Source organism: Nyctereutes procyonoides, unplaced genomic scaffold (assembly GCF_905146905.1).
Source record: "Nyctereutes procyonoides isolate TBG_1078 unplaced genomic scaffold, NYPRO_anot_genome, whole genome shotgun sequence".
NCBI classification, from domain to species: domain Eukaryota; kingdom Metazoa; phylum Chordata; class Mammalia; order Carnivora; family Canidae; genus Nyctereutes; species Nyctereutes procyonoides.
In genome coordinates this window covers 34,281-48,145 of record NW_026575075.1, presented here as the reverse complement: position 1 = coordinate 48,145, position 13,865 = coordinate 34,281, and the positions used below count along the sequence as shown (strand labels likewise).

At 42.0% G+C, this 13,865-nt stretch overlaps 2 pseudogenes; both read left to right on the top strand.

Annotated features, from left to right (window-relative positions):
- The first annotated feature begins 3,154 nt into the window (after nucleotides 1-3,154).
- LOC129514405 (myc proto-oncogene protein-like) lies at nucleotides 3,155-7,201 on the top strand (annotated as a pseudogene).
- Nucleotides 7,202-8,959: 1,758 nt separating this feature from the next.
- LOC129514407 (ataxin-3-like) lies at nucleotides 8,960-10,027 on the top strand (annotated as a pseudogene).
- Nucleotides 10,028-13,865: the final 3,838 nt, after the last annotated feature.

Below are 13,865 nucleotides of genomic sequence, written 5' to 3'. Positions count from 1 at the left end.
ACTGATCGTGTTAAGTAAGACATTCATTTTTTATCCTTTATATATATACAAACATATGTATATGTATTATATTATATATAATATAAAAGTTATATGGCTCATATAAATAAATTTAATATAAATATATTAAAATGTGAAGAAATTTACTCACTCCCAAATATAAATTTATATTAATACATAAATATATATTAAATTATATAATATATTAATATATAATTATATATATAAAATTAAAATGTGAAGAAATTGCATTCTCTTTTATAATGGACCAGTGTTGCTTCTTTGTACTTTTAATACTGTTTTCATAACTTTTCAGTTTTTTTAAAGTATTTATTTATGAGAGAGAGGGAGAGGGAGAGGGAGAGAGAGAGAGAGAGAGAGAGAGAGAGAGGGCATGAGCCAGGGTGGGAGGGGTAGAGGGAGAGGAACAAGCAGCCTTGCCGCTGAGCAGGGAGCCCTAAGTAGGGCTCAGTTCAAGGATTTTGAGATCATGACAGGACCTGAAGCAGGTGCTTAACCAACTGAGCCCCTAGTATCTTTGAGTTTTTATCTTGCTTTTTATTTGCTCATTCCAAAATGGAAAAGTTTTGTGTAGTAGAAAGTATGAATGGGATTTGCCTGGCTATTTGCTTTATTTCACTTTTGAGCAATATGTTTAATACCATCTTTCTTGAGAAAAATTTATTTGGTTGATTTTTATAATAACTACTTTAGAATAAGAGATAAATCCCTATACTTTGGGGACCCTAATGTAACCTTGTATAATTTAGAAACAGTTTTTCTAATTACTGAACTTTTTGTAACTTTGATGATGACATTTACTTCTAAGCTTTTCTCATATTCATATAAAGAAGTCTGTATTTACTATTGATCTCATGACCTAATTTTTCTCTATGAGCCATTTTTTTCTTTTTGTCTGAGAACGAAGATGCATTTTCAAAATACCTAAAGACTAGGTTAGATTAAAAAAAATATATTTCCAGCATTAAAGTTTTAGTTGCACCTGCAGTCACTTATTTTGACTAACCATTGGAATAATTTTGCCTAAAACTGCTCCTTTTTATTACTTTCGTACTGGCACTTAAGAAAAATACATGTGCTGCCATCTGAAACTGGCATCCTTCCCTCAGCCTTAATGTGTTCACTTAGGAGTAGTTGTAAAATTCCAACTTAAAGTACTTTGGGGTCTGCTTCCTCTTCTAACAAGCTCTGCTGGAAAAAAAAATACCTGGGAGGGGTGCACACCCAGGAATATTTTAAATATAAATATGGGAACTAATGTTAGTCTCACTCTATGAATATATTTATCATTTTAATTGCTGCATAGGGATCCTAATTACTGTTTGTCCTTACCGTTATTAATTATAATTTTTGTTTGGTTTCTTTTGATACCAATGTAAGGAAATGTTTTCTAAGAAGTAAAGCTCTTGTAGCATAGTGTGATCTTTAACAATATAAAGAAGTATTCAAAATAAATACATAAACAAAGAACTATTCAGGCAGATTTACAATCAGAGATTAGTTTGAATTTCTTAAATCTTTGATGTAAATGGGCACTTGACTATATATTTAAAATTTTAAAAAGATTTTGGGTATGGTTGACACACAATGTTACCTTAGTTTCAGGTGTACAACACAGTGAACACCTGATTATATATAATAGAGCTTCTAAGTTTACTGCTCCAGGCTAGTCTTATTCAAAATTTAAAATTAAACCTAGTTTTCTTTAAGGCTTCTAACCTCTATTTTACCTCATTCTTTTTGAATGTGCAAGAACTTAGTAATCAGGTACTAGGGCTATTTATTTGTTGTATCCAGTAGATCTGGCAAAGACTCTAGATGGTTCCAAATTTTTTCTTTCTGCAAGAATAAAACTTTCCTGTGCTGTTTCTTTGATTCATTGAACCTAGCTATAATAGGTTGTGTTAAATTATGTGATCTAATTTATGTTAATGTAAACTAGCCAATAGGTTGTAAACTTCTTCCCAAATAGTTTTCCCTCTATTTTATCAATAGGAAGAATTTTAGAAAGTGCAACTTAACAATAGAAGAGGTAAATTTGGTCATGTTGATGTATATTGCATCTCCCACACCATAAGGCATTTTTATTTGCCTATTTTTCCCACAAGTAAAATCAGTTTTGTTGAGTTGACTTCAGTGTTAGGGGCTCATCTGGGTTAACTGAACCTGATCATGTTTATCTCTTGAGATTTTAATTGGTTTGATATAAGTATGATGCATTATGCATTCAGCCCCAAATTAGTGATAATCTATCTATGGAATGCAATATAGTTACTGATTGCATTTATCACATTTTAATATACTAGGAATGCAGTTTTTCTAAAATTTTAAACTTTAATATGTTTTTGACTAAATTATCATTTACATGGCTCAATCGTTCAAAAACTGTAAATTGATAGTAAAAGTTTCCCTAAAACAAATGTTTCTCAGCCACCTGATTTTTCTTCATATAGGCAACCACAGTTATCCCTTTATTTATACCTTTATGAAAATACTGTATGTATATGTAAGCAAGTACATACATACAAACACATCTTTATTTTTTTTAAACCAAGTGGCCAAATATTATAATCATACATATCAGATATCATTATTTCACATTAGTACAGAAAGATGTTAGTTATCCCTTTACTATGGTTGCAATATATAGATGTACCGTAGTTTATTTAACTAGTCCCCTATAATAGATATTTAGTTTTTTTCCCCAAACTTACTCTAGTTAAAACACTCATATATTGGATAACCTTGTACATAATTCATTCGTACCCATCTGTGTTGAATTATATTTGAATTAGTTGAATTAACAATATTTTTTTTAATTTTATTTATTTATGATAGTCACAGAGAGAGAGGCAGAGACACAGGCAGAGGGAGAAGCAGGGGCTCCATGCACCAGATGCACCGGGAGCCCGACGTGGGACTCGATCCCGGGTTCTCAGGATCACGCCCGGGCCAAAGGCAGGCGCCAAACCGCTGCGCCACCCAGGGATCCCTACCTGCGTGTTTCTAAATATGAAGTTAAATGTGAAGTTTGCCTGAGCTACCAAGTGAGAATTCAAATCGCACAGTCCTGTGCGCTTCAAAAGATGTTTCTGTCAGACGGTGGCCGTCGGTTAGAGCGCTCGATACCGCCATGCCAGCACCATCAGACCGCTTTACCTACCTCCGAGGACTCCAGGTGTCCTCTCCTGCCCTCTCGCCCATCCCGTTCACACATATGACTTGTGTCAGACTCCCTCGCGGTCGAGAAGCCTTCCCGCTCGCTCTCTGCCTCTCTCTCGCCGGGCGCTTCCAGGAGCCGCGCCTGAGGGCCGGGGCCCTGCGCCAGCGGCCCACAGCACAGCCGCACCGCGCGGCGCTCGCTCCCTCCCACACGGGTGAGGTGGGCCGCCGGCCGCCGGCCCGCCCCCACAGGCAGGGGGCTCGGGCCCGCGCCCCGCAGGCCGCAGCCAGGCCCACCGCAGGCTGAGGCCGCCTTCTCTGGAGCACCAGAAAGCAGCTCAGGCTCAATTTTTTTTTTTTTGTTCATGATAGTTACAGAGAGAGAGAGAGAGAGAGAGGCAGAGACATAGGCAGAGGGAGAAGCAGGCTCCATGCACCGGGAGCCCGACGTGGGATTCGATCCCGGGTCTCCAGGATCGCGCCCTGGGCCAAAGGCAGGCACCAAACCGCTGCGCCACCCAGGGATCCCTGTTCCTTCTTTCTGTGGAGGCGACAGCACCTGCCCGAGGCTGGAGGGAACCCCCCCCCCGCCCGGAGCTGCGCGGAGCCGCCCCTGCGACCGCCGTCCGCAAGTCGCTCCCGAGCCCGCCTGAATCCACGCGCTTGTGTGACCCTGGGCCGCGGCCTCAGCCTCGCCGCCGGGCCTCTCGGACCTGGGGACAGCCCCGCCTCCCTTCCCGGCGGCGCCTCACATCCATTCTCACGCAGCGACCCAGGCCCAGCTGTTGCTTGGAACGGAAACCTCCCGAGGACACGCGGGGGTGGCACTGCCCGGAGGACGCCTCCCCGCACGGCGCCGCGCACCCAGGGATCCCCCAAAGACATTTTAAACAGCAGTTCCCCTGCCTTATGTGGAATTTGAGCAGCTGCATCTCTTCCCCACCGAGCGGACACCCTTATCACTGACAGCGGCCTGAACTCAGAAATCAAGGTCGTCCTTACACCTTGTCCCATTCCGCCCGAGCCGCGCGTCTCCCAGTTGCAGCCGCCACGCCCCGGCCGCCGCCTGGCCCCCGCCGGCCTGGGGAAGGGCAGGGCTATTCAGAGGCTCGGCGGGAGGACAGAGAACAGAGGGGAGGGATCGTGCTCAGCAGGATCAACGCTGCTCGTCGGGGCCTCTCCGACTCGCTGTAATGATCCCTGCGAGAGACGGAGGGAGCGGGCGGGCGCGTCCGCGGGGGAAGAGCGGAGCGAGCGGAGAGCGAGGCGAGGGGGCGCCCGGGCGCCCCCGGGAAGGGAGACCCGGAGTCACAGGGGCCTCTCCGCCTCCGAGCCCCCGCCCGCGGGGCGCGCGACACCGCCCGCCGCTCCCACGGAACTTTGCCCGCCGCCGCGGGCGGACACTTGGCTCCACTCCCCTTTGTGGAACTTGCAAGCACCCTGGAGCGAGGAGAACGCGACTCTCCGGACGCGCAGAGGCTCTGCCCCTTCGCCTATTCGGGAAGACACTTCTCCCGCCGCCGCAGCCCGCGCCCGGCTGCCCTGGAAGGCGCTCCCCGCCGCAGTCGGACGCCGGGTCTGCTCCGGAGAGGGCAAAACCCGGCTGCCGCGATGCCTCCCAACGTCAGCTCCGCCGGCAGGAACTGGGACCTCGACTACGAGTCGGTGCAGCCGTGTTTCTACTGCGACGAGGAGGAGAACTGCTCCCAGCGGCAGCAGCAGAGCGAGCTGCAGCCGCCGGCGCCCAGCGAGGACATCTGGAAGAAGTTCGAGCTGCTGCCCGCCGCGACGCTGTCCCCGAGCCGCCGCGCCAGGCTCTGCTCGCCCTCCTATGTCGCAGTCGCGCCCTTGTCCCCCGGGGGGGGACGATGACGGCGGCGGCGGCAGCTTCTCCACGGCCGACCGGTTGGAGATGGTGACCGAGCTGCTGGGAGGAGACGCGGTGAACCAGAGCTTCATCTGCGACCCGGACGACGAGACCTTCATCCAAAGCGTCATCATCCAGGACTGCATGTGGGCGGCTTCTCGGCCGCCGCCGAGCTCGTCTCGAGAAGCGGGGCTCCTACCAGGCTGCGCAGAGACGGCGGCAGCCCGAGCCCCGCCCGCGGGCCCGGCGGCCGCTCCACCTCCAGCCTGTACCTGCGGGACCTGAGCGTCGCCGCCTCCGAGTGCATCGACCCCTCCGTGGTCTTCTCCTACCCGCTCAATGACAGCAGCGCGCCCAAGCCCTGCGCCGCCCCGACCCGGCCGCCTTCTCCCCGTCCTCGGACTCTCTGCTCTCCTCGGCCGAGTCCTCCCCGGGCCGGCCCCGAGCCCCTGGCGCTGCACAAGGAGACACCGCCCGCCCCCAGCAGCGACTCGGAGGAAGAACAAGAGGACGAAGAAGAAATTGATGTTGTTTCTGTGGAAAAAGGCAGCCCCCTGCCAAAAGGTCCGAATCGGGGTCCCCCTCTGCTGGAGGCCGCAGCAAACGTCCTCGCAGCCTGCTGATCCTTAAGAGATGCCATGTGTGCACATGGCACAACTACGCGGCCCCCCTCCACCAGGAAGGACGATGCCGCCGCCAAGAGGGCGAGGCTGCGCAGTGCTAGAGCCCTGAGACAGACCAGCAGCAACCGCGGATGTGCCCGGCCCAGGTCTTCGGGCACGGGGCAGAGTGACAAGAGGCTAGCACACAATGGCTTGGAGCGCCGGAGGAGGAAGGAGCTGAGACGGGGCTTCTTTGCCCTGCGTGATCAGATCCCGGAGTTGGAAAACGATGCAAAGGCCTCCAGGAGAGTGATCCTTAAAGAAGCCACCGCGTACATCCTGTCCGTCCAAGCCGAGGAGCAAAAGCTCCTTTCCGAAAAGGACTTGTTGCGGAGCGCCGAGAACGGTTGAAACACAAACTGCGACAGCTAAGGAACTCTGGTGCCCAAGTCCACGTACTGGAGGGAGGAACTGGAATCGGTCATGAATTCTCACTTGCTACTAAGGGAAAGGAAAAAGGTTCCTTCTGCCAGAACTGTGGGGGATCCTCATATTTGAACTTGTTTCAAATGCATGTTTAAGTGCAACCTCACAACGTTGGCTGAGCCTTAGGATTGAAAAGGTTTAGCCGCGATGTAAACTGCCTCAAATGGGACTTTGGGCATAAAAAGAACTTTTTTTTTTATGCTTGCCATCTTTTTTTCTTTCTTTTAACAGATTTGTATTTAAGAATTGTTTTTAAAAAATCGTAAAGTTTACCCCATTTTCCTGTGTAAATATGGTCATGAAATGTAAATGACTTTCATAAAACGTTTATAGCAGTTATACAAAAAAATCAAACCATGTATTATAAACCATAATTTTTTTATTTAAGTACATGTTCCTTTTTAAAGTTGATTTTTTCTATTGTTTTTAGAAAAAATAAAATACTTGGCAAATATATATTTAAAAAAAAATCTTCTCACATTTTTCCTAAACGTTTTCTAATCATGAGATCATGAGTAACGGAAAGGAGATTTTAAGTCAGGAAAAGAATAAGCAGTCTTTCTTTTTATTATGGGTGTCAAATTAAACATAATAGAAAGGTAATAGTTGATTGGTAGTTTTTTTTAAGATCTCTAGGTTTAAAGGAATTTAATGTTTCCAAGACAACACATGAGTCAATTAAACTGTAAAAGTGTGTGTGTGTGTGTGTGTGTGTGTGTGTTTAATCTTGCTGTTGCTACTTTTTAATGGAAAACAGCCACATTTCTGCTGTTCTTTTTAGGCTATTGTCTTCACTTAGAAGTCATTTTCATGCTTTGCATAAACAGGCCCAAACAAATTCTAAATTGATTTTTGTCATATCAGTATCAGGAAATAAGAACTGTGATACCTAATCATGGCCTTACTGTTGAATTGTTTTATGCCTAGGAAGCAGGATCTAAAATTCTTATTAGCTTGTTAATATGTCAGACATAAGTGGAAAGTATGGAGTGTTTCCTAATTATTATCCTAGTAACCTCAACTCTATCTACTTTGGTTTTCTCAACAGTGTGAAGAGGTGTGAGCTTCAATTAATATTTGGGATTATGAAATTACAGATTTAAAAGTGTGAAGTGTGTAAATGTCATTATCCTAATAAAAATTCAAATTTACAAAATGAAACCTTTGAATAGCCTTGAATAAATGGAATCTTTCAACAAAGCAAATCCTAAAATGTCCACAAGAGGGTGCACAGGCATTGTAGAAACAAACAAACCCAATTCCTAGAATGACGGAGAAGTATATCTTTGTGGCCATGAAATATTTAACATTTTAGAAAATATTCAAAGCTTCCAGAGCATTTCGTTGAACGTGACATGAGTGTATGCTCGTCTGACTATAATCCTACTTTTCTTGATTTCTTCTGAATAAACAAGTTGTCACTATGTTGGTTCTTGGAAACCTTAATTAGGATCAAATCAGGAAAGCAGTGTCAAAAAGGGGATGTAATTATAGCTGTTGCTATTGAAACAACTGAATCTAGGGGTTTTTAAGTCATAAGTTACTATATTAGAGAAATCTAGATCCTGTTTTATACTTATGTGAAAAGATGGACTTTTAACTTTAGGGGAGAGGAAATTGATTCTTAGAATAAGGAGCTTTGAGAAAATTTGAGAAAGGAAGACAAAAATGCTATAAAATGTCTTCTGAATTCAAAGTACAAAGTTTCTATTTGTTAATTTGGGCCCTAAAATTATTTTCTACTTTAGATTATATAATTTTGTGGAACATATCTGTAGGCTGAGTTTCACAGATTATTTCATCCTTTGCAATTTTTTATGAAATAAACCCAACTTAAAAAAAAAAACAAAACCAACTTAAACAAAATAGCTAACCTAAAATTAACTTCAAACATTAGCATATTGACAAAAGGACCAATGTTCCTACAGAGCATTTTTTTTTTTTGTTATTTTTTTTCAGAGCATTGTTTTCATAAATTTTCATTGCATGATGTTAAATAACTAGATGAGATCAAAAAATTTTTTCCAATATAATATCTTTTGCCTATTTTGTGATAACCTTAGAAAAAATTGAGAATTCTTTCTCCTATTAGTTTTAAGTAAGAGGAAATATAATAAATGATTGTTGGACATTCAGTATTAAGGCCAAATTTGAAGGAACTACCTTAGAATAATCTCTGCTGATTTCATGTTACCTTTTCAAAATAAAATCAACTTTTGAAGTGAAATTTTATATATGTTAAGTGAATGGAAGCATTTTTTGGTTGTAGTATATCATCTACTAAGAGAAGCCCCACACCTCACAGCATTCCTCATGTTTTCACCATCAGGATCTTAGAACCCCTTAGAACCAAAAATCACCATCATTGTATCTTTTAGGTGACCCTCCTTCACATGAGCCAATTAAGGGAAGATCTGGTAACATGATTCTTCATGTTGCTGTCGGTAAGAATCAGATTTTGGAACTTGGTTGTCTAGGTAGATATCCAGATTATAGCCCTAGAAATTTAGCAGTAGAAGAATCTCTCTGCTTGTACCTCAGCCGATTTTTATTAAAGGTAAATTATCATAAAAAAATTCTTGGATGGATAAAATCACAATTGTTGAATACTCTAGACTTATGTTAGGAATTAAGAGTGAGGACTGGGGCTAATCTATCTCATACTCCAGTTATGCAGTTTCAAGTTGAGATGGAGAATGTGGTCAATTTAGAAAAGAAAATTAATGTTCTTGCTGAGCTCTCAAAAATGTATTTCAGTGATGATTGAAAGATCTGAGATTCACACTGCTCTCAAGAATTAACAAAGGTGAGACAAATAAACATGGAGTCCATCTTCCATGAGAAACAAGAAGGTTCACTTTGTGCTCAACATTGCTAGAATAATCTATTGCAAGGAGAATATTTTAGCCCTGTGGAATTATCTTCAGTTGCACATCAGCTAGATGAAGAAGAGAGGATGAGAATAGCAGAAGGGTTACCAGTGAAGAATATCACACAGTTTCACAGCAGCCTTTTGGAAATATGGATGACAGTGGATTTTTTCTCTATTCAAGTTATAAGCAATGCCTTGAAAGTTTAGGGTTTGGAACTAATTCTCTTCAACAGTCTGGAGTATCAGAGGCTCAGGATCGATCCCACAAATGAAAGATCATTTGTTTGCAATGACAAAGAACACTGGTTTACAGTTAGAAAATTAGGGAAACAGTGGTTCAACTTGAATTCTCTCTTGATGGGTCCAGAATTAACATCAGACACGTACCTTGTGCTTTTCCTAGCTCAATTACAACAGCAAGGTTATTCTATATTTGTTGTTAAGGTGACCTGCCAGATTGTAAAGCTGACCAACTTCTACAGATGATCAGGGTCCAACAGATGCAGAGACCAAAACTTATTGGAGAAGAATTAGCACAACTAAAAGAACAGAGAGTCTGGAGAACAGATCTGGAACGAGTCTTAGAAGCAAACGATGGGTCAGGCATGTTAGATGAAGAGGAGGAAGATTTGCAGAGGGCTCTGGCACTAAGTTGCCAAGAAATGGACATGGAAGATGAAGGAGCAGATCTCCATAGAGTTATTCAGCTCAGTATGCAAGGTAGTTCCAGAAGGGTATCTCAAGATATTCCACAGACATCAGGTACACATCTTACTTTGGAAGAGCTATGGAAGAGAAGAAAAGCCTACTTTGAAAAAGCAGCAGCAGCAGCAGCAGCAATAGCAGCAGGATCCACCAGGACAGTTCTCACATCCATGTGAAAGGCCCACCACAAGTTCAGAAGCCCTAGGCAGTGATCCAGGAGATGCTATGAGTGAGGAAGATCTGCTTCAAGCAGCCGTGACCATGTCTTTGGAAACTGTTAGAAATAGTTTCAAAACAGAAGGGAAAAAATAATACCTTTGATAAATCATTTAGATGTTCTTACTTTCCAACATTATTATCTGTGTGGTTACAGCACAGAGGGTCTGCTTTAGTCATGTGTCAAAGAAGCAATGTTCAACAGAGGAGATAAGACTTTTAGGTGGTTTGCAACAGAAAGTGGAAAAATGCATCAGCTGTAGGACTAGTGATCCTCCATACACTAGCCAAAGAGGCATTTAGAGATTAAAGAAATTTAAAATAGTTTTCTAAATGTTAAGAATTAACAAAGGCAACATAAACCTCAGCTGCATAAAATAAGCCAATAAAAATATAGATGTAAACACTTATACTTTTTTTAGGATTTATTTTACTTTTTAGAGAGAGAGAGAACATGTGTTAGTAAGATGAAGGGTAGAGGGAGCGGAAGAGGAGAGAATCTCAAGCAGACTCTCTGCTGAGCTTGGAGTCTGCCTGAGAGGCAGGGGTCCATCTCACGACCCTGAGATCATGACCTGAGCTAAAATCAGGATTCGGAAGCTTAACCAACTGAGCCACTCAGGTCTCCACAATTAAAATTATTTAAATCAAAATATAATTGACATACAATATCCTGTTAGTTTCAGGTGTACATCATAGAGATTTGATATTTTTATATATTATGAGATGATCACCATGGTAAGTCCTGTTACTGTCACCATACAAAATTATTACTATTATTCTTGACTCTATTCCCTATGTTCTCCATTACATCCCCATTACTTATTTACTTTATAACTGGAAGGTTGTATCTCTTAAACCCCTTCACTTGTCCCCTCATCCCTTACCACTTCTGGTACCCAATAGTTTGTTTCCTGTATCTATGGGTCTGTTTCTGTTTTGTTTATTTTGTTTTTTTAGATTCCATCCATAAGTGGGATTATATCCAATTTATTTCACTTGGCATTATACTAAAGTCCATCCTTGTTGTCACTTATGATAAGATTTTAATTTTTTTATGGCTGAGTAATACTAAATTGTACATACATACCACATCTTTATCATTTATTTGTTGTTGGACACTTAAGTTGCCTTCATATCCTGGCTATTGTAAATAATGCTGCAATGGACATAGGGGTGCATATGTCTTTGCATTGGTGTTTTTGTTTTCTTCAGGTAAATACACAGAAATACACAGAAATAAACAAATACACAGTTTTTGCTTTTTCTTCAGGTAAATAAACAAAACAGAAACAGACCCATAGATACAGGAAACAAACTATTGGGTACCAGAAGTGGTAAGGGATGAGGGGACAAGTGAAGTCTTTGCATTGGTGTTTTTGTTTTCTTCAGGTAAATACACAGAAGTGGAATTGTTGGATTGTATAGTAGTTCTCTTTTTAATTTTTAATGGCACTCCCATTGTTTTCTGTAGTAGCTGTACCAATTTATATTCCCACCAACAGTGTTTGAGGGCGAGACTCTTATCTCCACATCCTCACCAACACTTGTGTTTTTTTTTAAGATTGTATTTATTAATTCATGAGAGTTGTTTAGAGAGAGAGAGAGAGAGAGAGAGAGAGAGAGGCAGAGACACAGGCAGTGGAGAAGCAGGCTCCATGCACCGGGAGCCCGACAGGCTAGGTTCGATCCCAGTCTCAGGATCGCCCTGGGCCAAAGGCAGGCGCCAAACCACTGTGCCACCCAGGGATCCCCGGAGGGTGTCTTTTTTATGACAGTCATCTGTGACCAACGAAGAATAATCAGACCCCAAAGAAGAAGTAAGCCATTAAAGATGTTATCACTAGTCCTTACTCAATGGTCATGTCAATAGATAATGTTAAAAGGATTAATGTTAAAGGATTTAGGATCCCTGGTTGGCTTTCAATAAAAGACCAACCCTAGTGGCAACCCAGTCAGAACCCCCCTCACTTCTGAGAACTTTCTCTTTGTATTCTCACTTAATAAACTTCTATCACTTTACTTAGTCTCCTTTGTCTGCGAGATTCGTTCTTCAACTCCGTGAGATAAGAACCAAGCTCTCCTGTGTCAGTCTTACTTTCATGTCTTTAGTCTATTTTGAGTTTATTTTTGGATATGGTCTAAGATAGTGGTCCAGTTCCCTTCTTTTACAGGTAGCTGTCCAGGTAATTATACTTTGAATGAAAAAGAAAGCAAAGATATATTAATCCAAATTTCATCTCCGAAGGAGAGAGAGGTCTGAGCATATTGTGAAGGGCAGTAGCTAGTCATCTCAAAAAGCACAAAGGACAAAAGAAATAAATATAGTCCATGTAGTCAACATTTAGCTACCATTATCCAGACATCAGTCAACAGGTTGCTGTTTTAAGACTGATCAGCTCTTAGTCCTCGGAGTTCTAAAGAGATAAGCTTATCTTTCTCTTAGATTCTATGTCTACTCAGAAGATGTCAGGTATGCTAACACTTCTAATAGACATTCCAGTCACCCTGTGTTAATTACTGGACACTGCAGACTTGTGTATAACTGAGTTCTCAAAGGCAGTTATGTCTTCTAATTTAGTGTTGATATGGGTCTTCTGTGGCTCATTATGGTACATTGGTATTTTTCATAGTAGTCAATTGATTTTGTAGCTCAACTGGACAGAGTTGGTGCTCCTTTGACATTTAATGTCAGGGTGGCAGAGAGTTTCTCTTAAAAAAATTGCTACATTGGAAATAAAGAGTGTTTAAAGGAATTGCTTTATATTGTGAAGATAGCTAATGTTTTGTTTCCTTTTGCCTTTCCTTACTCATAGGCACCAGGGACAGCCAAGGTTTTTTAATTCATTCTTCAACCAGTGGTAAGGACTCCATGTCATCCTTCAAAGACAGTTTGATATTTATCTTCTTCAAAGATCTCAAGGGAAGGAAAATCTATAAGCTACCCTGGTGACCCATCTCAGTGTAGAATAGACCTTATATGTTAATACAAGAAAGAATGAAGAAAATTTCAGTTTGACATAAAAATCATCATTTACAACAGGTCACTGAGAATGAAGGGACAACCACGCATTCCTTCTCTTCCCGTGTGGAGAAGAAGAATGGTCTCTCTCCACCATAACTTTCCCCTGAGTTCAGCCTGAAATCCTTGCAATCAGTGAATGTTAAATGAAGGGAGATCAAGAAGAGCTGTCAGGCAGTGGATGTAATTATGGGGAAAAGAGAGGTCGAGAAAAACTGAATATCCTCCTCTTCTTCTACATCCCCCCACATTTTTTTTTTTAAATTCATACTTTTTTTTTCTGACTTTCCCCGGGTCCCATCCATTTCTCCCAGCTCATTTTCTCCCAAGTTCCTGACAGTAAACACAAACTTAGGTCATGACAGGTCATGACATTCAGGTGCAGAACTCTCTGAGTTTCTGTGACAGAGAGGAGTTAAAAAGAAAAAGAAAAAGAAAAAAATGAAAAAAAAAAAACCAAAAACAAGCAACCAACAAACAAACCCACCCTGACTTCAGGTGAATGAGGTTGGGCTAGACATAGATGCAGGAGTGTTCATCTAAACTCAAGCTCTGAGGTTGATGCCCTGGGGATAGAATGGACAGGTGGTGGGTGAAGGGAATACACTTTGATGAAGCAGCATACTAAGTAGACTCTTGGGCCCCTAACACTAAGGCCCTGCTCTGTTAGGTCTCAGGGGTAATATCTCTTCTTCTAGCCACATATACCATAGTTTGAAACTTTAAAGAAAACAAGTAAAAGCAACCAAAGCAGGAGTTATATTTGAATAAGATGATAATTTTGAACTACTCTCTCTAGAGATGGTCTATTCAAAAGTTATGTGGATATGAGGCTATTTTAATGAAAGCAACATGAGAAATGCATCATATTACTACATAATCAAGCTGTGATAATGTTTTCCTTGGCTGTTA